The sequence below is a fragment of the Equus quagga genome, chromosome 2 (assembly GCF_021613505.1).
Source record: "Equus quagga isolate Etosha38 chromosome 2, UCLA_HA_Equagga_1.0, whole genome shotgun sequence".
In the NCBI taxonomy this organism is placed as follows: Eukaryota; Metazoa; Chordata; class Mammalia; order Perissodactyla; family Equidae; genus Equus; species Equus quagga.
In genome coordinates, this window is record NC_060268.1 from 126,626,362 (window position 1) to 126,653,294 (window position 26,933).

The window sequence follows — 26,933 nt, forward strand, 5'->3', positions numbered from 1 at the left end:
ATAATTTGCTTTATACTACTTTTTAAATTGAAAACATTCTCAAAAGCTGGATAGGCACATCAACAGGAAATGCGAGCAGCAAGCTGTGGTCCCTCCACACTGGAATCCTACTGGGCAGTAGGAAAGGAATGCACTCCTGAAACAAGCCACAAGGTGGATGAGTGTCAAGAACACCACGTTGAGCCAAGAAGCCAGACACAGAAGAGGACCTACTATGTGAGCCCATTTATGTGAAATGCTGGAAGAAGCAATCCACAGTGACAGAAAGGAGGTAAGTGCACCTGGGACCGGGGTGGGAGTGGCAACAGACAGCACTGGAGCACGAGGAACCTCCTGGGTGACGAAAGTGTCTCAGACCGACTGGGGTGGCAGCTGCACATTTACCAACACTCGCCAGCTGCACCCTGAGGATGGGTGAATTTTAGGGTATGTATACCTCAATGAAACTTTCATGTGTGTGTGCGTGTGAGGAAGATTGTCACTGAGCTAACATCTGTGCCCATCTTCCTCTACTTTGTGTGGGGGACGCCGCCACAGCATGGCTTGATGAGCAGTGGATAGGTCCGTGCTGGGGATCCAAACCCACGAACCCTGAGCCACCAAGCAGAGGATGTGAACCTAACCATTACGCCACCAGGTCAGCCTCTGACACTTTTTTTTAAAGTAAGGTAGAAGAGGGAAGGAGGAGTAACTGTTAATGGATGTCGGTTTCCCCTTGGGGTGACAAAGATGTTTGGGAACTTGACAGAGGCCATGGTTGTACAACATGGTCAATGTACTCAATGCCACTGAACCGTGTGCTTTAAAATGGGTTAATTTTATAAAAAATACGTAACAAAAAAATAAAATGTTAATGTTATGTTAAGTGAATTTCACCTCGATAAAAAAAAAATTTCTAAAGATTGGCACCTGAGCTAACAACTGTTGCCAATCTTTTTTTTTTTTTTTTTTTTTGCTGTTTTATCTCCCCAAATCCCCCCAGGTACATAGTTGTATATCTTAGCTGCAGGTCCTTCTAGTTTTGGCATGTGAGATGCCACCTCATGTCCGCACCCAGGATCCAAACTGGCGAAACCCTGGGTCGCCGCAGCGGAGTGCGCAAACTTAACCACTCGGCAACGGGGCCAGCCCCCCCCCCAAAAATTTTTAAGGTAGACGGGGAAAAATATATTAGGCCCATTTTGCAGCTGAGAAAACTGGATTCAGAGGCAGCAGTCAACTGCTAGTCTGGGGCTTATCCACCTCTGCCTGGGGCCGGGTCCAGAGCCCAGGAGAGGAGAGACCTGCTCTGCACCTCCCCCAAAGGCTCTGCAACTCTGGGGCCCCCTCTCCAGGGCAGCCCTTCTCTCTGGGGCATTTGGAAACCAGAGCTCCCCAGCAGGGCTTGGAGTGAGCTGGCTACGCGGCACCTGCACGAGACTCCCAAAGTCCGCGAGCGCCATCACCAGGCGGGGCGGCCATGGGGCAGGGGATGAGTACCCATCAAGACGGTGCTCAAACGAAGGCTGGAGCAGCACTGGGCAAGGATGCAGATCCAGGCTGGATGAGGTCTTCCAGGCCCTGCCAGCCAGGACCCTGGGCTCTGATGGAGGCTGACTCTGGGGAGTTGAGGGTCAGCAGGGACCCTCCAGGACCTCAGGGACCCCAGGAGGAAGGACTCAGTAACCACAGAGCAGCAGTCACACAGGACTTGTCCACCAGCCACTTTGTGCCCAGCAGGAGGGGGGTTAACTCCTTCATGGAGTCTACAGTTCCAGGAAAAGGAACAGAAAAGGGAAGAAGTTCCCTCTGTGCTTTCTAACTAGAATCTTCAAAACTCCCAAGTGTCCCTGTGCTCCACTCTGGGGAGGGCCCAGACAAAGGCCACACAGCCTGCAGACAGGCAGGGCCCGGCGCTCAGCAGGCTGCAGAGGCTGGCAAGGTCCAAGGTCATCTGAGGGTACCCACCTCTCCCCCTCTGCATGGCCCCAACCCAGCCTCCTGGCAGTGGGGCTGTTTCTCATGGGTGAGGGTGGGAAGCCCAGCCATGGACCCACAGCCCTCCCAGCACCACACCCTCCTCCTCCTGGAATTTCCGAAAGGCCTAGCTCCTTGGGAGCCCACAGGGTCAGCAGCAACACACCCAGTTCCCAGACGCTCCCTGCTGCCTGCCATGGGCACGTAGACAAGCCCAGATGCCCCATGTCCCTCTCATCAGAGTACCCCAGCCCGGGCCCACGCAGGGGCACCCCTCAGAGCTAAAGCCAGTCCACATGTCAGTTACAGGAAATATGTAAAACACCTTCTGAGGTCCAGGAATTCTACTGTTAGATGGAGAGGTTTCAAAGGCATCTGCTCATTCCCCAGGAGGGGGACCTATGAACCCAGGGGCATCTTAGCTAAGAGCAAAAACAGGCATGTTGATATGGGCATGGGAGCAGTCTGGAGCCCCAGCTCAAAAATGAGGAGCCCAGGGAGGGCTGGCAGGCCTTTATAAGAGGGTGGGGGAGTCTCTGGAGGATGGGGGGACAGCAAATGTGATTCCTAAAAGGAAAGCGAAGGCCCAGAATTCTGATGGGCCTCCAATTTCTGCATCCTAACACGGAAACCTGGGCTGCCCCAGAGCCCAGGGAGGGAGGGACAGAAGGTCCCAGCATGCAAGCTCTTTCCTGACAGGCCGGAAGTGCTGAGCGTGGGTCCCCTCCCCAGATCCGAGGATCCGCTCATGTTTCCTAAACACACCAAGCTGCCACACCTCTGCACAGACTGCTCTTTCTGCTTGGGAAGCCTTCCCTCACCCCTGAAAACTCTTGGCCAACCTGCAAAGCCCAGCTGAAGCAGGCCCTCAGCCCCAGGAAGCCATTCCCTCCCTCCAGCTCCAACCATAGCTGCACAGACTGGGAAGGTCCCGGTGGGGTGTGGTGTAATGTACACATGAGCCTCTCTCACCTGGCAGAGGCTGGCTCTCACTCACCTGCGGTCCCTTGCATCTCATACTGAACCCGGGGCCAGAAATGGCCAGGGACCCACATCAAGAGGCATCCTGGTGCCTTCCCACCAAGAGGCACTCTGCACGCACCCTGGCCTCTGGCCTCACGGGTCTCTCCCTCTGCTGGGAGAACATAATCATATTCAGCAGCACCTAACGTTGACTGAGCGTTTACTATGAGCCACACACTTCCCCAAGGGCTCTCCACGCACCACCTCCTTCCATCCTGGTGGCATTCGTATAAAGGAGTTTGCTGTCATTAACCCTGTTAGACAAAGCAATCAGGTACAGAGAGGTTAAGTGAGTTGCCCAGGGACACACAGCTAGTGAAGGACAGAGCTGAAATTCAGCCCCTAGTGGTCTGGTTCCAGAGCCAGTGTTCATAATCACCAGAGGTCCATTAGGGGATGGGAAGATGGTCAAGGGGACAGTTATCAGGACAAGTTCTGAGTGGAAGAGGACCTCAGAGATTTTAAAGGCCAGTGCTCCCCAGGCCTTCTCTTTCCCCAGATCCCACTTAAAGACCTAGGAAGAACGGCAGGGCCTCCTCCCAGAGCCAGCCTGCTGCTCCCAGGCCCAGCCCCATGCTGAGCGCCAGTTACAGGCCTGGACCAAGGAGGCCCACAGCTGCCCACTGGGAGGCAGAGGCACGATTTGGGGCTATTCTTAGCAAACCACTGGCTCCCCTCCCAAAGCCCAGCAGGCGACAGGACCAAGCTTCCACACACCCTGCCTGTCATTTCCTGACCCCGTATACGGGGGTCCCACAGGGCCAAGGAGTGGCCAGTGGGTAGGGGGGTAAGGACAAAACCCTCTAGCTTTCAAAATGAGAGGTGCCTGCCCGCCCAGCCTTGCCAGGGGCAGGCACCTGGCTGCTGAGTCAGCTCTGGAGAGTCCTGGCCACAGGGGAGGGCTTGTCATCAAAGCCCCATTGAATGAGTACCACGTGCTTTCCACCAATGATCTCCCATTTAACCCCCACAACGTCCCCAAGGGCTAGGCGTTACTGCCCCATCTTAAGATGAAGAGTTTCATCTTAAAGATGAGTTTATTGAGACATTGAGCAACTTGCCCAGGGTCACACAGTGCATTAGTGTGAAGCTGTATCTAGTCTCTGGGCTAACTCCCAATCTCCAGGTTGGCCAGAGGAGAGGTGACCGTCACCAGAAGGTGGGGACCCCTTTCCCTGTGCAAGCCCAGGGTCTGGAGGAGGGGCAGTCCACAGCAGAGGACAACGGTCTCAGCAAAGACACAACAGCACATTCACTCTTTGCCCAGGGATTGTCCCTTCCCCGCCAGAACCCCTGAGGCCTGAGCTCCCTCCTGTGCCCTGGCCACTCAGTGGACTTGCCGCAGGAAGGAGACCCAGGCAAGATGAGACTCACAGTCTCAAGGAGCCCCTGCTAGGGCTTAAGGCATGTGCACAGCCCTGTAACTTAGGGAGTGGGGAGGCCAAACGACTCTCAGAGGAAAGCAGAGGATACTGAGCCCTTCGGGGTGTTCAAACTCCATAGTGGGGGTCAAAAAATGAAGCCACACCACAGAGTGCCTGTATCACCACCAACCCAAACAGGACAAGTGCCAGGCACTGCTGCCACATGGGGTCACAGGGACAACTGGGAGCGTGTGCCTCAGACTACATCTCAGTACCCACCTCTGTCCATGTCCTGCCTCTGCTGCTGGGTGACTCATCAGATGTCCACATCTGCATCCCCAGGGAACCCACAGCCAACTCCACATCTGCCCAGGCACTCGAGCCACTTCTGTGTGGCTCTATGTCTTTAGTCCATGAATGTCAGCTCACATCCACATCTGTGACCCCGTAGGTCTGCCCGTATGTCTGCCCACGGACACGTCTGCCTGCTGTGTGGATAAGTTCAAATCCCTGCAATGGTGTAGATCTGTCTATTTGTGTCTGTGGCCCAGGTGTGATCCATGTTTATGAGTTAACATTGTCTGCCCCCTGCATATGTCTGTGCCCCTGGGTTGCTTGCCCATCTCACTGTCCTCCTGTGTCTGTCTTCATGCACGTCTGTATCCGGTTCCTCTCTGCCTCTGCCCAAGTGGCCATATACCTAAGCACACACGTCTCAGCCTGCACCAGCATACCCCTCCATGTCTGGGTGACCCCACTTGTTTGGAGGCAGGTGGATGCGTCCACCCAAATGCTCATAGTGCTGGCCAAGGGCTGTAGGGTGAGCTCAGCAACTCCCACTCTCAGAATAACACCCAAGGCCAAGGGCAAAGGCACACTGCCCCCCCCTGCAGTGTTCCAGAAAAACAGAAACCTACCACAGATGATGGGGGTGGGAGCAGAGCCCCAGACACAGCAGGACCTCAGAGGTGAGGTCAGTGCTGCCCCAGGTACCACTCATCTCAAGCCAGTGCTGCCCAGCCCAGCCACATCCAACAACCCAAATCAACACCGCACAGCCAGCCAAGGGGAGAGCGCCTGTCTGCACTCACAGGAAACAGTGTCTGGCTAAGGGCCTCCAGCCTCATCCCCAGCGACAAAGGCTCTTCAGAAAGGAAGTGGGGACTTCCTCCCCACTGGCCTCTGATCCTTCTATAACGCTGGATCTAGACCCCAAACCTCAGGAGCTCTAGGGCTGGTGGGGAGCATCCTGCGCTCAGCCTGACCCCAGAAACCAAATGGGCTTCTACAGAAATCTACCAGCAGGAAAAACCACCTGGGAGTGGGGCTGGGGGCACACAGAGCAGCACAACCTCCTGATTGCTGCTGCCTGTCCGGGGAGGTGCTGACAGGTTCTCACTACCAGCAGGGTAACAAGGAAGGATGGGTATGGAGCTGGACCATTTCAAAAAGATTTACATGGTTGCATGAGAACTGGATCCCAGATCCCCCAGCCTATGGCACTCATCTAGCAGTTATCAGGGTAGCCTCTTGGCATTTGCACCAATATTACTAACCCAGACTGGTATGGAAATCCTGCATCAGTGACCTTCCTCTGTGTTCACGTCTTGCCTTCTGCTATGGGGCTGAACCACCTGAGGGCAGGACACTCCAACTCCTCCCACCACTCCCCTTGGCCTCGGGCAGAGCCCAGCGCCTGGCATTTAAGAGGTGCTTGGTCACTGGGTCCAGGTTGACTCTGCACAGAAGCCAAGGAGTTGGTGCCTGGACCTTGGGCTGGCAGAGCAGTGTAGCCCCCAAGCTCCCTACAGACAGGAAGCTGTTCTTCCATCTCTGGCTCGCTGACTCTTCAAGAGATAAGAATACGTTCCAATCCTCCTGGCCACCTTAGAGTCTGCACAGCAGGTCTCCCACACACCACACTCTGCTTTCTGACAGGCCACTGCCCCTTCAGGAAAATCTCTGAAAATAAAAAGGGGGCTACCCCGAGAGACTTGTGTCCACAGACAGACAGGGCCAGACGGGGCCCAGAATCAAAGCTTGCACCCACCAGGACCTCTGGACTTCTCCCCGTTCCATGAGCCTCAAGCCCCCTAAAGATGAGCAGGGGGACCCCTGGGATCAGAAGACAGCTTCCCTCCCCCCACCTTACAGGAAGCCCGGCTCCTGGGCCATACCCCCAGGCCTAGCCGTGAAGAGTGGAGATGTCGCCAGCCCACGTCCACCCCAGTCCCGGTCAGCTAGAAACCTCGGGGGAGGGCGCAGCCCAGAGCCAAACATCCAGAACGATTCCATAACGGTTCACTGCTCCATATGTGAGCTCCCACTTCTCTTCCACGCACCAACCCCGTGCGCATTTGGGTGGGGACGCAGGACCGCTCCTCTCCCGGGAGCCAGGGAGGCGTGAGCTCCGGGAGATGGGGAGAGGGTTGTCTGAGCAGCCTGGGGCTAGGAGTACCCAGAGGACTCCGGATCTATCCTCCCCTAGCCAGCCCCAGGTCCCTGCGCGTCGGTACCTGCCAGCCCGCGGCTCCGAGGGGCATCCGCGCTCCTGCTGCCGGCGCGCTGCGCCCAGACTGCGGGCGCCGAGTCAGGCAGCGGCGGGGCGCGCCCGGCGCGGGCTCCGGCTCGCTCCTCCCAACGTCCCCAGCCCATCCATGGGCAGAGGCGGCTCCGGAGGCGGGCAGGCCGGGCGCAACGAGGCGAGGCCAACAGAGCAGGAGCCCGCGTTCGCCGGCGGCGGGAGCTGCGCGCTCCAGCTCGAGCGCGCCGCCCTGCGCCCCCCACACCGAGGGGCGGACCCGGCCGAGCCGCCAATCGCCTCTCCCGCCGCCGCCCCGCCAGTCCGAGACCCGGCCCCGCCGCCGAGGGGCGGGGGGCTCGGATTTAAAGACACACTTACTCCAGCCGCGTCCCGATTGGCATCCCAAAGCCGCGGCTCCGGGGCAGAGGGGGGACGGCTGGCCCCACCCTCCAGGGCCCCGCTTCCTCCCTCCACCTTCCGCCGGGAGGAAAAGTTTGGGGCGGGGGAGACTGTCTGGAAAGCCAGTTCCCCTTCCCTTGTCATTAGCTCAGCTCGTTCTGGAAGATGCCCAAACCCTACATCTAGCCTCTCCGGCTGGAGAAAGGAGCAAACACTCTCGGCGCCACACCCCCGCCCAGACTACAGCTCCCCGGGAGATCGGCGGGCCTGGCCTTCCTCTCCCTTCTCTGCTTTTCAAAGCCAGTCCGAGCCTCGGCGGGACCGAGATAAGCGTCTGGGCGCCGGGAAAAAAACCTCGCTGTGCTGTGCAAGCTGAGCTAGGTGACTGTCCTCTCTGGGCCTCAGCCACCCTTAAAGAGCAGGCTGGCCGCTGGGTCTTGGGCTTCTCCCAAGTTCTGGACGCACAGGGAAACGCGCCCCTCAGCCCCCGGAGGCGACTGGGAGAGGGCGTGGCAGAAACTTCGAGAGGGGAGAGGTCCCTCTGCCCCCACCCCACAGCACCCGGCTGTGACACGCACAATCCTCGCCCCCCAGCCAGGCCGCGGCGGACGCCCCTGCAGCCCACGTCCGCCCTCAGCTCGCTCGCCCCCGCGGGCCCCACGCGCGTTCCCTCTCCCGCCGCTGCTTCCTCTTGGGGAGATGGGCTTTGTCGTGGCCGGTGAGTCACTTCCTCCCTCTCTCCCCTCCGCACTCGGAAATCCTGCTTCCTCACCTGTCGCTACCTGCCTCGCCCCGAGTCAGGCTGCCGCGGAGTCAGTGGAGGCCGGGTCTCCCCAGGAGGAAGACAGAGGGGGCCTCCCCTCTGTCCAAGGTCGCGCCAGAAGGCGCTGGGCTGGGAAAGGGGCACGCAGGCCTCGCAGGCCCCCATCCCCACCGCAGGAGCCCTAAGAATAAATAAAGACAGAAAGAATGGCTGTCGTCTGTGGCGCTCTTTCCCGCCTCCAGCACCTAGGTCTCAGGTGCTTCGCGTGGATGATTTCAGGAGATCCGCGCTTGTATTATCCCTTTTCTAGTGGATGAGGAAACAAGCCAAGGAAGATGCACTCAGCTCCAGGCCTCCTCCTGCCCCACCCAAGGTGTATGAGGAGGAGGAGAGTAGAGAAAGTCCAGGAGTGACCTTGGAAAGCAGACCTGACCTTCAGAGTTCAGCAGAGCTAAGCTCAAATTGGCTCATGGTTTACTGGCTGTGTGATCTGGGACAAGTGACATAAGCTCTCTGATCCCCAAGTTCCTCTTCTATAAGATGGACTGTCCTCCTTCAAAGAGGTGTTGAGGAGCCAGGGAGCTGAGACAGGTGATGCCAGGTGTAGTATGTGACACATCCTGGGCACTGTTCCCTTCCTTCCTTTTCTCACCACAACCCCATAACCCACCTCACCCCCTGTCAGATTCCGGAAGTGATGCAACCCCCATCCTGAGGATGCTGCATTCCAAAAAAATGCCCCCTTTTGGCCAGGACTAAGGTAAGCATGCGCATGTGCACACACACATAGAGACACATACACAAATATGCATGCACATTCACACATATACACACACATACACACACACTGCTCCCCTTCCCTCACTGTCCAGCAAATGCTGGGGTCCAAGCCTGTCTGGCTCTCCAGACTGAGCCCCTAGAGGATGACACTTGACCTCTGACCTGTCTTTTGGTCCCAGCACAGTGCCCAGCACATCATCATTCATTCATTCGTATTCACCACGCCCACAGTAGGTGTTCTTGTTGAATCGAGCAGAAAAGCCCAGAACAGAGATGTCCTCGGGAGAGCCAGCCATCACAGCCCACCTGGCTCCGCCAGACAGCCTCAGGGCTGGCTGGTGGGCCCCAGGAGCAGAGGGCCGGGGTCTTGGAGGTGTCTAAGGGACGGGCCATAGACGGCATCCAGACCACAGTGCCCAGCCTCACCAGCCCACCCAGTCCTAGGCTCTGCCAAGTCCCCGCTTGGAGCAGCAAGTCCTGCATCCCTGGCTGCCTGCCGGCCCTGGGGCTGGAGGTCCTCTCCAACCACAAGGAAGCCCTTAGGACCAGGTTTGCCCCACCCTGGGCCTGGGAGAGGGACGGGGCTGGATACTGAGGAAGAAGGAAGGGACACGGAGCAGCCCAAGGTACACCCAAGAAAAGGCACTGTGCCCTCTCTCCCCAGCCCCGGGCAGGAGGGAAGAATCAGCAGGGCCAGTTCTCTCAGCCCAGGCTGCTGCAGAAGCTCCCTGAGAGGTCCAGAAGCTCAGAGCAGAAGCCCAAAAGTCCCCGAGAAAGAATTGATGGTCACAGAACAGGTCGCAGAACAGGTCGCAGAAACCAGAGGGCTCGGGACCCACTTAGCCAGCATCCCACCAGCACTACCGCCACCCCACATCCCACACGCACAGCACCCAAAACACCACCTTATTATCTGAAGAACGCCAGTGCCCATGGGTGGCCCCGTACAAACGTGCACTCGTGTGTGCGCACATATGTGCTTGTGTTGCTCGCGTGTGAACTCACGTTTGCAGGGATGTGAATAAGGATGTGCGTGTTTGTGCGTGTCCAGTGGGCATGCGTGTGGATATACAAGTGAGCATGTGAGTATATGTCTGTGTAGCACACACACAAACAATCCACCACAGTCCAAAACCAGGCCAGCTGCTGCTGCACGACTAGTGAGTAACCCCTTCCTCGGGGTCCTGGGGGCTCTCCTGTGGCCATCCACGGCTCCCTCTGCCCAAACAGGCAAGGTGCTGGTGCTCTGGGGAGAACTCCCAAGTTCAGCACCCCCCAGTTCCCTCGTGGAAACACTCAAGCCAAGAACTATCTCCCGACAGGCACAGATGACTCGCCAGAAGGCAGAGGAGCTGGGATCAACCCAGCAAACACGAGACTCGACAAAGGAAGAGAAACAGGCCCACTGCTCTGCTCTGCTCCTCACTCCCTCTGAGCCTGCCACAGGTTGGGGGACCCTGGGCCCGAGGAATGGACAAGATCAGGGCAGGGAGCTGGCCAGGCCTTGCTCCCGTGGCCATGTGATTGCCAGGACCCACGACCTGCATGGGCCCAGGATGGCTGTCCTGGGCCTGCATCTTCCCCCAGCCCAGCTGTCTCTAGCCTCAGGTCTCACATGCCTGCTGCCTGGGTCCCAACACAGACCCGTCGCCATCTGCCCTGGCTGCCTTGGTGTCCTGCCGTGGCCATCTGCCCTTCCAGGCCCACTGCCCCATCTCCAGAATCCAGCATCCCTGGTTCATCAGGCCCCTTCTGTGTGTGGTCCAGGACCTAAAGACATAGGCTTTGAGCAGGCCAGACCTGCCTCGGCTCTAGCCTCGGCATCCTTACCACCGTGTGATTCCTACCTGAGAGTCACCACGCTTCTCTGAGTCTCGTTTCTCTCATTTGTAAAATGGTGCAAAGAGCAGTTTCTGCCTCCCAGGAATGTCTGGAGGATTAAAGGGGTGCCTGGCACTCAGCCAGAGCTCACTGACAGCAGCTATTGTTACTATTGTTGCCACCGAGCTCTCACTCTGACCCAGCCCTGCACCTGCCAGGGCAGAGGTTCTTCAAGGCTGAGTTCAGGTCCTACCTCCTCCAGGCAGTCCTATCTGCTCACAGGATCTCTGTCTGTCCTGGGCTCCTTCCCCTCACCTCTGTGCGGAGCCTGGGACCTGAGCACCCTGCCTGGCACAGAAATAACTGGTATGTTCAATAACCGGCATCATAATTATCGGCAGGATTATTAACTTTATTTGTTGTACCTTCTTTTGGGTCTAGGTCCACAGAGGACATCTCCCACTTCCCAAATTCACACACTAGGTTCAAACTTTTTTGACGGAGATTCAAAGTAAGAAATAAATTTTATTCCAGGGCCCAGCTACACAGAGACATGAATATGTGTGTGTTTCACAAAAAATGCTTAGCCTTACGGTCTGTGAGGCATTCTGATGCTTTCTTATCTGTCCTATCCTATTTCTTTCTGTTTTTGCTGATTGCAGCGCGCAAAACTGATTTTACCTGTGACCTGCAATGTGAAAATGCTGTGCACAATGACGACGTCCCCAAGGGCAGGGGTACCTCCCCTCCCTCCCCAGCACCACTCAGTGCCTGACTGAAGAGTGTCCAGAAATTGTGAGAAGAGGGTGATTACGTCTCCAGAATATTCCTCAAATACTACAGGGAGAGTTCTCCATCAGAAGAAGAGAGAAAAGGGAGAAAGAATCCTGGCTCAATCATGCAACAAATATTTCAGTCAGTCAACAAACATTTACAGAGCTCCCTTCTACATCCCAAGCCCTGTTCTAGGCCCTGAGCAGTAAACGAGGCAGACAAGGTCCCGCCTTCATGGGGCTGACATTTCAGTGGAGTTGGGGTAGGGGACAACACAATAAACAAATAAACAAAAGCAGGAGCAAGATCATTTCTGAGTGATTCATGCTATGAAGATAATAACACAACAGAATGGTAGAGGAAAAGGTACGTACGTTGGGGCTACCTTAGAAATGAAGGAGGTCTCTGAGACTCAGGTAACTCATCTAGAAAGGGGCGACGATGACACTTACCTGAGCAGGTGGCCATGGGGCTTAAACAGAGTGATGAATTCAAAGTATGCAGCACCATCTCGGCACACAGTGGCCTCTATCGTCACCCTTATTACACGGATAACTATGGTGGAAGCCAGGCCGCGGTAAGTTCCACAAAGTGTAAGATTGCCCTGGGTTCCAGAGGAGGCTGAGGGACAATGCTGACTACAACACAAGCCCAGGACCCACGCACGTATTGACTCACCCCTCCCCGTTCTGCCCTCAGCTCCCTACTCCGACCCCACCCCACAATTCAGCCCAGCCCAGTTCAAGCTGTCCTCTCTAAAAGCTAGGGCCCTGAAGAGTTAACGTCCTTCTAGTGGGGTGTGCCAGCCCACACAGGGACAGACACCCCATGACCCCACCAGCACCCTTCACCACCTCACCAGCACGCCCAGCTGGTCAGACTCTGCCTGCCCAGGAAGGTGGGTTTGGAATCCCCCGGAAGACAGCAGGAGGGTAGGGAGCCGCCACCCTGGCCCCAGAGAATGCTGACGGGTCTAGGGCTGTCCAACGGGAGCAGAGGAGGCTCAGGGCCAGGACACTATCTTCGGTCCCTGCAGGGCTGTTGGGGAGACAGTGACGACCCCTGTCTCAAGGAGAGCTGCTCAGGCATCTGAGCTCCACGCTCTTTAAGAATCTACCACACTCCTGACCCTGCGCTCAAGGCACAGAGATGAGCAAGACCTCACCCAGGTGTTCACACACCTGCAGGAGAGGCACACAAGTAAACTGATCATTTCAGAGACATATGTTTCCTGCAGGGAGGAGGAGGGACCAGGGTGCTGGGTGAGCACAGCACAGGGGGAGGCACTCAGCATGACCTTCCAGGTCAGCTCAGGGTGAAAGTGGATGTCCTGTCAGGGCTCTGCCAACTCTAGCAACATGTACAGTGATTTCTAGCTTTGGCATCCGACAGACTTGAGTTTTAACTCAGTTTCTGCCATTTAGTAGCTGTATGACCTCAGGCAAGTCTCTGAGCCTCTCTGAGCCTGTGTTTCCACATCTATAAAATGGGGATAGTCATGCCCACCTCGACAGGGTTTTGAGATTAAATGAACTAATAAATGTAAAGCCCTTAACAGACAGCTGTTCCAGAGGACGCTCAATACACAACAGTAGTTGTGGCTGCTATGATCATGAGAAGATGGCATCCTCCCTCTGCCCTCACCTCCTCCCTCCCTCCCAGCCAGCACGTTTAACGTGCCTCCTGAGAACGCGCCAAGAATCCCCTGCTCGTACTGCCCGTCAGAACGCTTCTCCCAGGGGCCTTCTGCTGGGTCTCACTGCCGAATCCCGGGCCCCGGACTCTGGGAATAATGGGAGGGGTTGGGCAGGGGGTGGTCTGCCAAACCCTGCAGCAGGGAGCCCATCCATCCCTGAGTAAACAGGCTGTCACCCTCTCCTCCCACCCTCTCTCTCCTTGAAATAACCCAGATCTGTTGCCCAGTTGTCTCCAAGCAACACCACTCAGGCTCCCAAGGATGTCTCGCTCTGACAGAGCCATTTATGAAGATGCTGCAGGGGAGGTGGGGGCGGGGTGGGGTCAAGGGAGCTACAGAAGCCTGACATGGCAGCTTCCCAGGCCTTCACATCACGGGCTCCCGGTCCCCAGACACAGAGCTCCTGGATTGACCCTTCACCAGACCAGTGGGCAGCGGGGAGTGCTTGCTTACCAGAAACATTCCAGGAGAGGCCGCGGCCCCCCAGACTTACAGGGAAGGTCCCATGAAGCCTGGGACACAGAAGAGCTGGCAAAGTGCCTTAGAAAGATCACTGGCCCCAGGCTCAGCCTCCTGAGTTCTAGTCTCAGTGCCAACACTCACTGGCTGTATCATCTCAGCCAGGAAACCCACCCTCTCTGAGCTCGAAGAACCTTAGTGCTAGAAGATAGCTTCACTGATGGGTGGGAAAGGGATACTCTCATGCTTTTTGGCAGGATTGCTCCAAATGACAAATGCACACTCTGCCTCAGCAATTCCATTTCTAGGAATTTAGCCTAGAGATGTGCTCACACATGCACAAAGGGACAACTGCACACATTATTCATGGTTTGTGATGGTGAAAGATGGAAAACAACTGAAAAGTCTGTGGACAGAGAGACGATTGGCTAAACTGTGGAACATCCAGAAACTAGAAATACCATGCAGCTATTTTAAAACACGAGGCGGGGGCCAGCCTGGAGGCGCAGCGGTTAAGTGCACACGTTACACTTCAGTGGCCCAGGGTTTGCTGGTTCGGATTCCTGGTGCGGACATGGCACTGCTTGGCAAGCCATGCTGTGGTAGCGTCCCACATATAAAGTAGAGGAAGATGGGCACAGATGTTAGCTCAGGGCCAGTCTTCCTCAGCGAAAAAGAGGAGGATTGGTAGCAGATGTTAGTTCAGGACTAATCTTCCTCAAAAAAAAAAATGAGGCAGATGTATGTGCGGGGCTGGAAAATGATCGCTAGAGCGGGCGCAAAGTCCGGATATGGACATGGACAAGGACGGTCAGGGCAGTGTCGTTCAGGACAGCGGGTGCTGGAGCCACCTCAGCATCCATCCTAGGGGAGTGGACAAGTCACGTGATTCCAACCACAGAACCCTGCCCAACAGTTACACCCAACCATCAGCGCACACACAAAAACGCGGAGCAAGCTTGAAAACGGTCGCCTGGGATAAAAGTAGTAAACAGAGCTAGAGTAAACGTATAAAACCATTGAGGAAAAGTCACAACACATATTCACAGAAAAACACCATTTTTTTTAAATGAGGATATGTCCACTATGTAAAAACATTTATCAAACACGCTACCACGGGTGCCTATGAGAAAAAAGAATTAGATGAAGGGAAAATAAAGAGAACACCGCAAAAGAAAGGCCTCACATATAAGGATGATAAAATAATGTGCTACGGACTAAGGAAAATCGTTTACCCAACCCTGCAGCGGAGGTAAGGAGGAAGGATGGGGGGGAGCCAGGAAAGGAAATTGCAGGACAGACTCTCTAGTATTCTAGCACTTCAGAAGCTGAAAAAGGGTGTCTATATATTATATACACACGCTCACACACACCGCACATGGAAGGTCTCTGAAGGACAGGTAAACTGTCACTTTCATTGCCTCCAGGGACCTGGGCGGCTGGGGCCACAGATAGAGGGAAACTTTTCACTGGATACCTTCTTGTCTGTTTGAATTTTGCTCCATACAGATGTGTTATTTTTTCTTTTTCTTTTCTTTTTTTTTTTTTTGAAGACGATTAGCCCTGAGCTAACATTCGCTGCCGATCCTCCTCTTTTTGCCGAGGAAGACTGGCCCTGAGCTAACACCGTGCCCATCTTCCTCTACCTTATATGTGGGACGCCTGCCACAGCATGGCTTGATGAGCGGTACATAGATCTGAGCCCGGGATCCAAAACGGCAAACCCCAGCAGAACATGCGAACTTAATCACTGCGCCACCAGGTGGCCCCTGTGTTATCTATTTCTAAATAATAAAAAGAAAATTTAACTCATAGGCTTGTCTACACATGGTCAATCCCAGAAGGCTACAGAAGATGCTGGGAAGAGGGCTTAGTCCTCAAGGGCCCCGGGGCCGGGGAGGAAAGCGACCCACCTTCCCATCACCGTCCTTGTGCGCGGCTGGATTTCTCACCCCGTGCATCTATGACACATTCTAATAATTAAGTCTTTTTATTTTTAACATCTTATATATACACAAAAGTAGAGAATAGTAAAACTGATTCTATACACCCATCGTCTAGATGTGACAGTCATCGAGATCTTGCCACACTTCCTTCATCTACCGCTATCTTTTTCCTTCCTTTGGTTGTTCTTGCTGGAGTATTTTGAAGCAACCCCCAGACATCATACCACTTCACCCCTACCTACATCAGAATAGCATGGATGCAAGAAATGCAGTTTAAAGCAACAAAGTCTGAGAGCCCAGCCAGCGCCCCTGCCAGATCCGGATGGATTCCTCATACAAACTTCTCCAGGGGGGCAGTCCCTGCCTCTGCTTGACTGTCCCAGAGATAAGGAACTCGTTGCCTGGCCCAGTCTCCTTCTTTGTCCTAATGACCTAGAGCTCAGCTTCTCAGAAGGGACAGACACCACCCCACCCTCCCTTTGCTGTCTTGGAGGCACCCAGCCACGGCAGGGGCAGCTCGAAGCCACAGGGAAGCAGCCCAGCTCATCGGAGTCCATTCCTCTGCAAAGCAAGCTCAGAAGCGTGACGGCATACAGGCACATTCACAGCAACAGCAGGCCTCTGGGGCTCTGGCTTGGAAGGCCCCCCAGGCACCCCCCAGGTCATCTGAGACAGGCATTCACTGTCCTGGCAGTCACGGGTCAAACTGGGGCCAGGACTGGACAGTTGCTCCCCAACCTGCCTGTGTATACATTTGAATCGCCAGTGGGAGGGGGTGGACCACAGATTCCCAGGCTCCACTCCAGCCCCACTAAGCCAGAACCCCCAGGGCTGGAGCCTGGGAGAGCCCCCGGCTGGATCTAAGGCAGCAGTCGAATGTCTGGTGTTTGGGAGCCACAGGGCCAAGTGTCTCCAAGGGCCTCTTCCGGCTGCAACAGGCCAATCAACTTTTAGCTGCTGGCCCTTCTACCAAGATTCTGGCTGCCCCCACCCACCTGCAGCTGGCAGGGGCCCAGGTGAGGCCAACTCCTCTTCACTTAAGAGTGTGCCGGCCAAGGTTTCTTGGAGCACATACACCCCCACATCCAAGATGCCTTCTGGGGCTAGAGGCAGTGGGTTCCGAGATGGCATCTTGCCCCCTCCCCTGCAAGGTCTTCTCTCCTCAGGGGAGGGGGCAGCAAAGGAGCAAGGAGAGACCCTGAGCCTTTACTCTGCCACAGTTAATGGGCATTAACTCACTGAAACCTCATGCCCACCCCAGGAGACAGGAGTCACCTTATCCTCCTGGAGCAGATGAGGAAACCGAGGCTCAGGGACGTGAACCAACCTGCCCCAGGGCACAGCTGGTAAGGGGCAGAGATGGGATTCACACCAGGCAGCCTGACTTCAAAGCTCACCTTTCCCTGCCCACAACACTTGGCTGCCCACGTGCTCCAGCAAGCGAGCGAGACAGCTGATGTCCCCTCTGACCTGCCCTCAGAGCCTGGCCTGCAAGGCTCCGCTCGGGATCACTGGCGCCGCTCGGTCAGTGCATGTGCCACTTTACACTGCGCATGAGTTCCCATCCACTGGAAAGCAGAACCAAGGCAAGGTTAGCAGTGCCAGAGGTTAATCGGAGGAAATGCCTGTGGAAAACAAGGGGCCAGGGGGCAAGGGTGAGTGGTGAGGGCCTTCAGACCACACCTGTGCAAGGACGGGAGCAGAAAGGAGGGTTGGGAGGAAGGGCCCCAGGCTCAGCCAGTGGCCAGGAGCAGCCCAGGGAGATGGTGGCCTCTATGAAGGCAGCAGTGAATTCTGAGGTGCTGGCTCGGGGCAGTCAGCTAATGCATCCTGAGGCAGGTTCCCTGGAAGGGAGCTCAGAGCAGCACACCTCAAGGCTGCCACCCCTGGCAGGACCCGTTGACTTGCCTGTCCCCTCCACCACTAGGCAACAGTGGGCAGGGGAATACACATTGTCATCTCTGTGTTCCAGCCCAGGGCATGGCATATACTAGGAGCTTAGTAAATGCTTGTATGACTGGCCAGGCCAAGCCCCCACAACCACTGCAGGGCAGCCACTTCCACTGGAAGAGGTGGTCCTGGGCAGAGGAAACAAGGAAGAAGTTCAGAAGCAAGCCCTGGGCACCTACTGTATGCCAAGCATGGAGCCAAGGTCCATAAAGTGCTTTTTGGGCTACAAGGGCTTTCTCAAAATTATCACATTGGCTCTTCTCCGCCAACCTGAGAAGTCGGTGCCGCTCCCACCTCCCAAGGTGCTGTGGCTCGGAGTGGTGCTATCACTCGTCCGAGGGCAGCCCCCCGACCTGAAGCCTACTGTGCTCTGTCCACTGCAGTACGGCCACAAGAAGTCCTGGGCAGGGGCCCCTCTGGGGGCACAGGGGAGGGGGCTCCACGCTCAGGCCCCGGAGCAGGGGAGCTTCCTTAAAAACCTTGCCCTATGCCCCTCACCTGCCTCTTCTGGGCAAGACAGTCAGGTCGTCCCTCTACGTGGGAGGAAACTGAGGCACCAGGCTGGAAGTCTCCCTAGGGAGACATCCCTGCAGAACCACGCTGGGCCTTCTCTTCACACGAATCTGACATCCACTTCCCAGTCACCCGCCTCAGTCCCCACACGGTCCTGTTCCCCTCCACCCTGGGACCACCAAAGCACATGGACCTCCTCCTGGGGGGGCGGACTGCCTTTCACATATTTGAGAAATTCCATCTCCTACCCTTGCACCCAAACTTCTCCAGCTGAACAGCCCGGGGCTTTCAAAGGCCGCTGGGAACCTCCAGGAGCAGAACAGGCCTTAATTGTTATTCTAGCTCCAGGCCCCCCGGGGGCTCTTTCCCAAGGGGGCCAAGATGATGGTGATGAAGCCCTTCTTTCTTTCTCCCACCACTCAGCACCCCTCTACCCCCCAGGAAGCTGGTCTCCTGGCTCTGACTTCACACCTAGCTGACATTTGACGTTTAGAAACTTGTGGACAAATCCCCTTCTGGGGCCCCCCACGCACTTCCCAGTCTGTCCCCCACCACTCCCCACTCCAATCTCTGAAGGGGGTGCAGTGCTGACCTGCTGTGGGCAGGAGTCAGTGAAGTGGTTAACATGCCCACTGTTCGGCAGGTGAAAGAGAGAGAAGCCAGGATGGGGCGGGGGAAGCTGGCAGTTGGAGGCCGAAGGAAGGAAATAAAGAGCCCAGAGCAGGGGGTCAGGAAAGCCCTGGGGGGGCAGGGTCTCAGAGGTGAGCATGCCCATCTCCCCTGAGGGGCCCGGGTTTCTCCCATAAATTCCTGCCTTTTCTCACCAGATTGTTCCACATTCCCTCACTTCCTCTCACAGCTTCCCCAGGTCCCCCGGGGAGGGATGCCCCCACCTCCCCTCCCAAAGCCACTATTAAAAAAAGTCTCTCCCAGTCACTGTTGGAGATGAGGCAGAGGAATAAGTTCTGGCAATGGATGGTGGTGATGGTCGTGCAACAGTGTGAATGTAGTTACCCAGTGAACTGTACACTTAAAAATGGTTAAAGTGGGGACGCACCGGCCCAGTGGCACATAGTGGTTAAGTTGCTGTGCTCTGCTTTGGTGGCCCAGGGTTCACAGGTTCGGATCCTGGGCGTGGACCTACATGCCGCTCACCATGCCATGCTGTGGCAGCGTCTCGTAGAGAAGAACTAGAATATACAACTGTGTACTGGGGCTTTGGGAAGGAGAAAAAGAGAAAAAGAAAAGGAAGATTGGCAACAGATGTTAGCTCGGGGCCAATCTTCCTCACCAGAAAGCAATTAAAAAAAAGGTTTAAAATGGTCAATTTTATGTTATGCATATTTTACCACAATTAAAAAAAGAAAAAGACAACCCACAGAATGAAGGAAATAATTGCCACACACACAAAAAATCCTCCCTAAGAAGTCCCAAGTGGGCCAAGGTCCAGCTCTAACTAGGAAGACCAGTGTGTGGGAGGTGGAGACCACACACAGCCCCATAGGGTGATCTTGGAAGTCCCACAGCCACCTCTCCCCTCCAGCCTTCAGAGCCGCAGCCCTGGAGCAAGGAACACCTGTCAGGTCAATGAAGGCCTGGAGACTCCCAGCCCCAAACCCAACTCAGAAAGTCAGAGCTGGAAGGTACCAGAGGCACAGAGAGGCAGTGCCTGGCCCCAGGTCACACAGCAAGTTAACCACCAAGCTGGGGCTTGAGGCCTGGTGAGCTGACTCAACCCTGAGCCTCCTCCAGAAGGGAAATACAGGCCAGTGGGGGTCTGTTCTCACCTGGGCCATTTCTTCCTGCTGCACCCCATCCCGCCTGGAGACCCCCCAGATCAAAGGAGCCCCTCAGGTTTCCTCTTTCCCCAAGGGCTCTGCACTCCAGCTTTGCAGCCCTGGGTGGCAGTGTGTCACGGAAGGGGTCCGGCTTCAGAATCAGACAGGCCTGCCGAGTCCCGACTCCACTCCTGTAAATACATCTCTTAGGCTAGGCCCGTCATCTGTAAAACAGGCAGAACAACACCTGACCGGTGGGGCTCTTTTAAGGATTACAGCAAGGGACATAACACCTAGGGAGGACCTGAAATGCAGAAGATGCTCAAAAGATATTCTCTCTCTCCTCTTCCCTTCCGGGGACCCTTCTGCCTAGCATAAGCTGCTGTGCACAAAGTGTCAGCAGTGTCACCCCTCAGCCGCTGATTGCCTGGGTAATCTGGGGTAAGTCCATTCCCTTCTCTGGGGCTGTCTCCCCACCTGTAAAATGAAAGGGGAGAACTAGCTGACCCCCCACCAGCATACACAGCATACCTAAAAGCACAGACATGCTTTGTAGGGCATTCCATGTACAATAATGTGCCTAGCGGCATTATTCAGACCAGCCAAAAACTTGAAAACAACTGAAATGCCCATCAAGAGAAGAATGGATAAATAGAGTATGGCATCGTCTCACAGGGGAATTCTCCCCAGCAACTAAAGTGAACAAGCTACCCCTACACGCAACACCACGGGTGAACGTCACGGACTCGGCGAGTGAAAGAAGCCGGATGCAAACGAGAGTGGAGAGTAAGATTCCATCAAGTAGACGAAGTCCCAAGACAGGCAAACCTAGCCTAGGATGACCGAGGTCAGAAGAGTGGGCACCTCCAGGTGAAGGGCGACCCTGAGTGGGAGGGAGCTGGCAATGTTCTGTATCTTGATCTGGGTGGGGGGTTACACTGACATGTGCACCTGCGAAAATTCACCAGGTTTGACTTTAAGATCAGTGCACCTTGCGGTACTATTTTCCTCATCCCCTTCGCCCTCTATGTTCCAGCCTAACTTCTTTCAGTCCCTCAAACTGACCAACTGTGGTCCCTCCTCAGGGCCGTTGCGCTTGCTGGTCCCTCTTCCTAGAATGTTCTTCCTTCCTTCCACTTAGGTCTTCATGCAGATGTCGCCTCCTTGCAGAGGCCTTCCCTGCCACCCCCACCTGCAGCAGCCACTCCCTTCCTTCCTCTCTCTTTCTCCCTCTCTCTCTCTCTCTGCCCCCCTCGCTGTTGCATCACCTGCTGGAATTCTCAGCACAGCGCCCATCGTTATCTGATATCTTCCGTGGCCCATTGGCTTGTTTCTTTATCGTCTTTCTCCCCCTCCTAGGATGTCAGCTCCATGAGAGCAGGAACGTTTCTATCTGGGTTCAAATCTTGGCTCCACCTAGAGCAATGCTGGCACACAGTAGGTACTAAATAAGTATTTGTGTGATGAACAGGCCGTCTCTAGAGCAGGTCAGATTATGTCTCACAACTTTACTCTCTTCCAGGTGGTGAGAGGGAATTCACTTTTTATTTTTTCACTCACCCCACGAACAGGCAAGAGAGGCCTACTATGTGCTGGGCACAACCTGAACTCTTGGGGGCTCACTGTGGGGTAGTGGAGAAAGGCCTGTGCCAGACCTTCCTAGTGGAGTGTGAGGAACAGGCAAAAGTGTCATGTGGAGGCCGGCCCGGTGACGCAGTGATTAAGTGTGCACGTTCTGCTTCGGTGGCCCAGGGTTTGCCAGTTCGGATCCTGGGTGCAGACATGGCACCGCTTGTCAAGCCATGCTGCGGTAGGCATCCTACATATAAAGTAGAGGAAGATGGACACGGATGTTAGCTCAGGGCCAGTCTTCCTCAGCGAAAAGAGGAGGATTGGCACTAGTTAGCTCAGGGCTAATCTCGCTCAAAAAAAAAAAAAAGCATCATGTGCCCAGGGCTGGGGAATGCCCAGGAGTGAGCAACTGGCTCAGCCTCCAGTTCCCAAGCAGGCAGACTGTGGTGGGCTCCTGGTGTGGCCATGGCTGTCCAAGCCAGCTGAACTCCTGGGCAGCAGGAGGGCCTGTGTCTTGGCAGGAAGCCATCCTCCTCTAAAAAGCCAGAGAGCTCAGCCAGGGCCAGCACTGTCCCCGCCTACAGGCCTGGTCACCCGCTGCCATGGCAACCTGTCCTGCCAAGCTAAGGGCACTGAGTGCAGGAGGCACATCGCCAGGAAGGCGACAGGGCGCCTGCGGACTCCCCTGTTCTGGTGAGGGAGGGCCCGTGGCCTGCCCGAGCTGCAGCTGGGAGAGTTGTGTACCGTTCCTACACTTTTTCCTGTGTAAGTGTGCATGTGTGTGCCATGCACAAGCACGCATAGTTGTGCCCAGTGCAACGGTGGGCAGTCTCTCCTGCATCTGGGATTGGGGAGTTCCAGTAGGGGGTAAAAAATTGTCCAATAAAAAAGCGTCATTCACAGAGCATTTATAATATGCCAGGCACCATTCTAAATACTTTTCATATATGTCTTCATTCTAGTCTCACAATAATCCTATGAGGTACGTACTATGCCCACTCTACAGAGGAGGAAAATGAGGCACAGACTGGTTAAGTAACTTCCCCTAAGTCACAGATAGGAAGCAATAGAGCCAGGATTAGAACCCAGGTAGCTGGGCTCCAAAGACTTAAGGTCAAGCACTAGGAGCACAGCCTCGCCATGGCAGCATCATTTCGTTTTCCCGCTAGTCATTCAGTTAGTTTTCTGAGCTCTGCACAGGCACCAAGGAAAAAGACATGGGTTCCATCCAGCCTCTGGCTTCAAGTTGCTGCTAGCCCCCTGCTGGAGATGGTAAAAATAACCACGAGGCAGAGCCACAGTCTCCAAGAAGCAAGAGAAGTGCAGAGGGCCCTCTGGACAGGAAGGCAGAAGAGGACAGCCTGGCTTCAGCACCTGCCATTTGGATCTCCAACTGGGGGCTCCGGGATTGGGATGGGAGCTGTCCTGGAATTTGAGGACTGCTGTGGGTACCCAGCTCTGGAGGCGAAGCTCTGCCCTGGGAGGCCACCTGCTGGGCGGCTGGTGGCAGGGCAGCCTCGGCGGCCAGCCTCTCCTCTCCCTCACCACAGGTATTTCCCGGTGCCCACTGTATGCCAGGCACCGAGCTCAGTGCAGGGGATGCAGAGCAACACAGATGGTAAATCCAGCAGCCCTCATGGCAATTACAGGCTGGTGGAAGAGGCAGATGTGAACCAATAGTGCCAAGTAAAGACATAACCACAGCTGACATGAGTGCTCTGAAGGGACACTCCAGGGTGCTCTGAGGGAGTGCAGGGGGTCGTCTTTACGCAGGGTGGCTGGGGGAGGCCTCTCCAAGGAGCTCATGTTTAAGTGAAGACTTGAAGGCTGAAGAGGCGTTTGCCAGGCAGAGTGGGAGAAAGGGCATTCCAGGCAGAGGGGATGGCAAGGACAAAGGCCCCGCGGTGGGAACAAGCCCATCAAATTCCAGAAACTGAAAGAAGGCTGCTGCAGCTGGAGAGCAACGAGGCACTCGGGCCAGGGCTTCCGGAGCTTGTATTTGACCCGAATGCAAAGGGAAGAGCTGCAGTTCCATCTGCAGCAGCAGCTCCTGCGAGGAGCAGATTAGAGGGGCCAGGGCGGAGGCAGGGAGACCAGTGAGGAGGCCGTTGCAGTTGTCCAGGCGAGAGAGGATGGTGGCTGGGACCAGGGGATACAGAGGAGATAGAGAGGAGCAGACTCGGCAGGGCCAGGGCCGTATTGGATTGGATGTGGGGGGAGGAAGGGATCAGGACACCTGGCTGAGTAACTAGGTAGAGGGAGGGGCTTGAGTGAAGTGGGAACAGTGGGCAAGGAGCACAGCAAGGGCTCAGTCTCGCTCGGAGCAGGGAGCTCAAGATGCCCATGAGGGAGCCCAAGGGGGATGCACAGACAGACAGGTGGATTAGGGGTCCTGAGCTCAGAGGAGAGGTCTAGGGTAGAGAAAGGCAGGGGACCATCCCATCAGGCAAGACCCCCCCACCCTACCCCCACCCTCCCCTGCCAGAGGAAGCATGTAGTAGGGAGGGAAGGAAGCCATCAGAGCAGGGAGGGGGGAGGGGGTCGCTGGAGGAGTCCAAGAGGACTGAGCAGGAGGGAACAGGGAAGTGGGAAGGAAGTTTGGTGGCGCACAAGCCGAGGGGTAAGGGAGCCTTTCAGCCATGTCAAAGGCTGCTGCAAGGCCAAGCAGAGCCAGACCAATTTGGCAACACAAAGTGTCCCAAAGCGGACAGATTCCATGGGGGTGGAGGTGGGAGGCACTTTTGGGGGTGAAGAGGGACAGGGAGGCGGGGAATGTGGGGGCAGCCCCATCACAACGTGGCTGTGAGGAGGAGACGCAGCAGCTGGAGGGAGTTGCGGTGGCGGTGGTGAGCGCGATGGGAGGGGCGTCAGGGGAAGCATGAGGGACACGGGCGAGGCTGCGGGACCCAGCAGCTCTCCATAGCCCCGTGGGCTCTTCCACTTTCACCCTGATCTCTGCCATCACTCCTGGAATGACCACTCCTTCCTCTGATGAGGGAAACCGAGCCCCGGGGAGGGGCCCGGGTCACACGAGGGCTCTGCCGAAGCCGGCTCCTTCCACAGCAGGCAAAGGGCGGGGCGCGGGGGGAGGTGTGCCAAGCCACTTGGAGTCGTGGAAAGCCAAGAATCGCGCTGAGGTGACGTACACCCCTCGACCGGGTCTGCGTGCCCTTCCCTCCCAGCCAGGCCTGCAGTGCCCGGCCCAGTACTCCTGCCGCACCCCAGCCCCGGGGCAGCGTGGGGAGGACAGCAGACAGACCCGGGCTCCGGAGAGGTCACTTGTTAGGGGGCCTGAGCCTCATATTGTTGGGGGAGAGGACTTTTAAAGGAGAAGAGTACGAAAACACAAATACAAAATTCAGGCTGGGGACCTCGGAAGGGTCTGAAACTTTAGCTTCCTCTAGGTAATCCACCTGTTGGCTGCCTCCGCCTCAAGCAAGTGACATCACCTGTCAGTACGCACCCTGTAGAGCCGTGAGCGGTAAAGGAGATAACTGTGCAAAATGTTCTGACGGGTGTGTCTCCGGGTGGACTCGGAGGAACTGCGGCCGTGGCCGCGGTAGAGGGGCCCCTGGGGCCGGGGTCGGAACAGCGTCTCTGCTCCCCGAGCCCAGCGCAGCCTGGGCGTAGGAAGCACGGAGGAGCACAAAAAGGCGGTGGAGGCGCGAGTGGCCGCTGCCCCTCCTGCCCCCCCCACCCCAGCGCCAGCCTGGCACCATCGGGGGCTCTGCACATGGCCCTGAGCTATAACTTCACCCTCGGGCCGCCACAGTTTACCAGGTGGCACGTGCCACCCCTCCCCGCCAGCGGCAGGAGAAAGGCTGTTGGACGGAGGCCCGGAGTGGGGAGGGGGACACAGCCAGCTGACCCCAGAGCCCTGAACACCAGGCCCCGGCGGGGACTCACCCAGAGTGCCCCTGTTCAGCGGGACTCGCGTCCGGGACCCGGGGACGGCGGCGGGACCCCCCGCGGGGCGGCGCCCGGTGGTGGGCTCAGCAGACAAGACAGCACCACCTGCCGCGCTGGGGACCCGCAACAACGCCCCCCACCCGCCCGGCCCGGGGACACTCACCGCCACCTTCGGCCTCCGGTCCTCTCGCGCCGCAGCCAGCTCTGCGCGCTGGCAGAGTTGTCTCGGGTCTCCCTCCGCGCTTTCCCACGGGGCGGGAGCCTGGGCGTCGGCCAGGCGCGCTCACCGCCCGGGCCCCAGGCGTCTGCCATTCCGCAAGCCTCCGGGCGCCTCGCTGGACCCGGGCGCCGCGCCAGGCGGGCCTGGGCACCACCCCACACAAATCCCTTTACTACCCTTCTCCCCAGTCAAGAAGGCAAAGCCAGAGGCAGGCACGCACGCTGAAGGGCATGACTTTTACTCCAAGTCCAGTGCTCCTCTCCTTTACCTCTGTCACCTCTGGATGAGAACCTTCCTGGGGAAAGCAAGCTCTATGATACAAGTACCTTTTCAGCCTTATTTATTAGCACCTATTGTACACAGGGCACTGAGTGCAGGCGGCCAGAGGAGACTTCGGCACCCTGGAAGCTCATAGTCTAAGAGGAGGTGGGTAATAGGGGAATGATGTAAGGGCCCTGAGAAAGGCGCAATTTGGGCTGGAGAAATCTAGGGTGGCTTCCTGGAGGAGGAGGAAGTCTTTGAAATAAGCAACATTTATTTTTAGATGACAGTGGAGAAGGATGCTTATTGGCATAGAAAGATGTTCAGTTTGCATGAAAGAAGCAGTTTACAGAAAAGTTTACACATTGTGATTCTTCTAAGTAAAAGATGTACGAGCACATAAATGCCTAAGGGGGAAAAATGGGGGACATACCCCAAAATATTAACGCAGTCACATCTGGATCACAGGATCAGTGGAGGAGTTTTTTCTCTTCCTCTATGTACTGTTACATACTATGCAAATTTTCTACAGAGAATGTAGGTTAATTTTGTACTCAGAAAAGTGCAATACACACAAATTAAGGGAGAAATTTTTGTAGCATTTTCTCAGCTGGTAGGGATGAGCAGAGGAGGAAGAAGCTGCCAGGCCCACATGTGCAGGACCTGAGTGTCAGAAAGCACTCTGCCCCGTGGTCTTGGATCTCCAGCAAGCCCAGGACAACCAAGTATGGGGACAGAGCTGGGAACCATCCCAGATGCGGAGACCAAGACTCAAGGAGGCCACCATGCGGCTTGGCCAAGGTCACCCACTGGTCAGGGTTGAGCTGAGAGGAGTTTTCCCAGCCCCCTCCCCCTCTACCCCCCTCCCCACACACCACAGTCTAACTGCTACTAATTGAAGCCAACCCCTCCTCCCCCCTCTGCCCTCAGGGAGTTTCCTTGGCTGGACTCCCCCACAGGGCCGGCCTCTCTGAATCTCAGTTACCATCCCTGCAGCCCTGCTGGGGCAGCTCAGCACCTGAGGCAGATACAGGCAGAAAAAGGGTCATTGATCTCAGATCTCACCAGTGGGGAAAGAACAGGTTCTGAGGGGCAGCCTGCAGTGGGGACAGAAAAGGGGAGCTGAGGGAGGGGGAAGGCAAGGGTTCTGGGAGCCAGGAGGGGGCTGGAAAGGAGGTTGGGCCAGGATGTCCCCTGGGAAGGAAGCCAGTGTGGCCAAGGCTGG

General features: G+C 56.2%; 1 protein-coding gene across 8 annotated transcripts in view; it reads right to left on the reverse strand.

The window, feature by feature from the left end:
* The window catches only part of PALD1 (phosphatase domain containing paladin 1), a 77,211-nt gene extending 69,899 nt beyond the window's left edge, over positions 1–7,312 (reverse strand). For 7 of the 8 annotated variants that reach the window (XR_006887664.1, XM_046655012.1, XM_046655010.1 and 4 more), the window contains exon 1: positions 6,860–7,228. The gene's annotated coding sequence lies outside the window, so the exon portion shown is untranslated. The other variant, XM_046655008.1, reaches the window with a different exon arrangement.
* Positions 7,313–26,933: the final 19,621 nt, after the last annotated feature.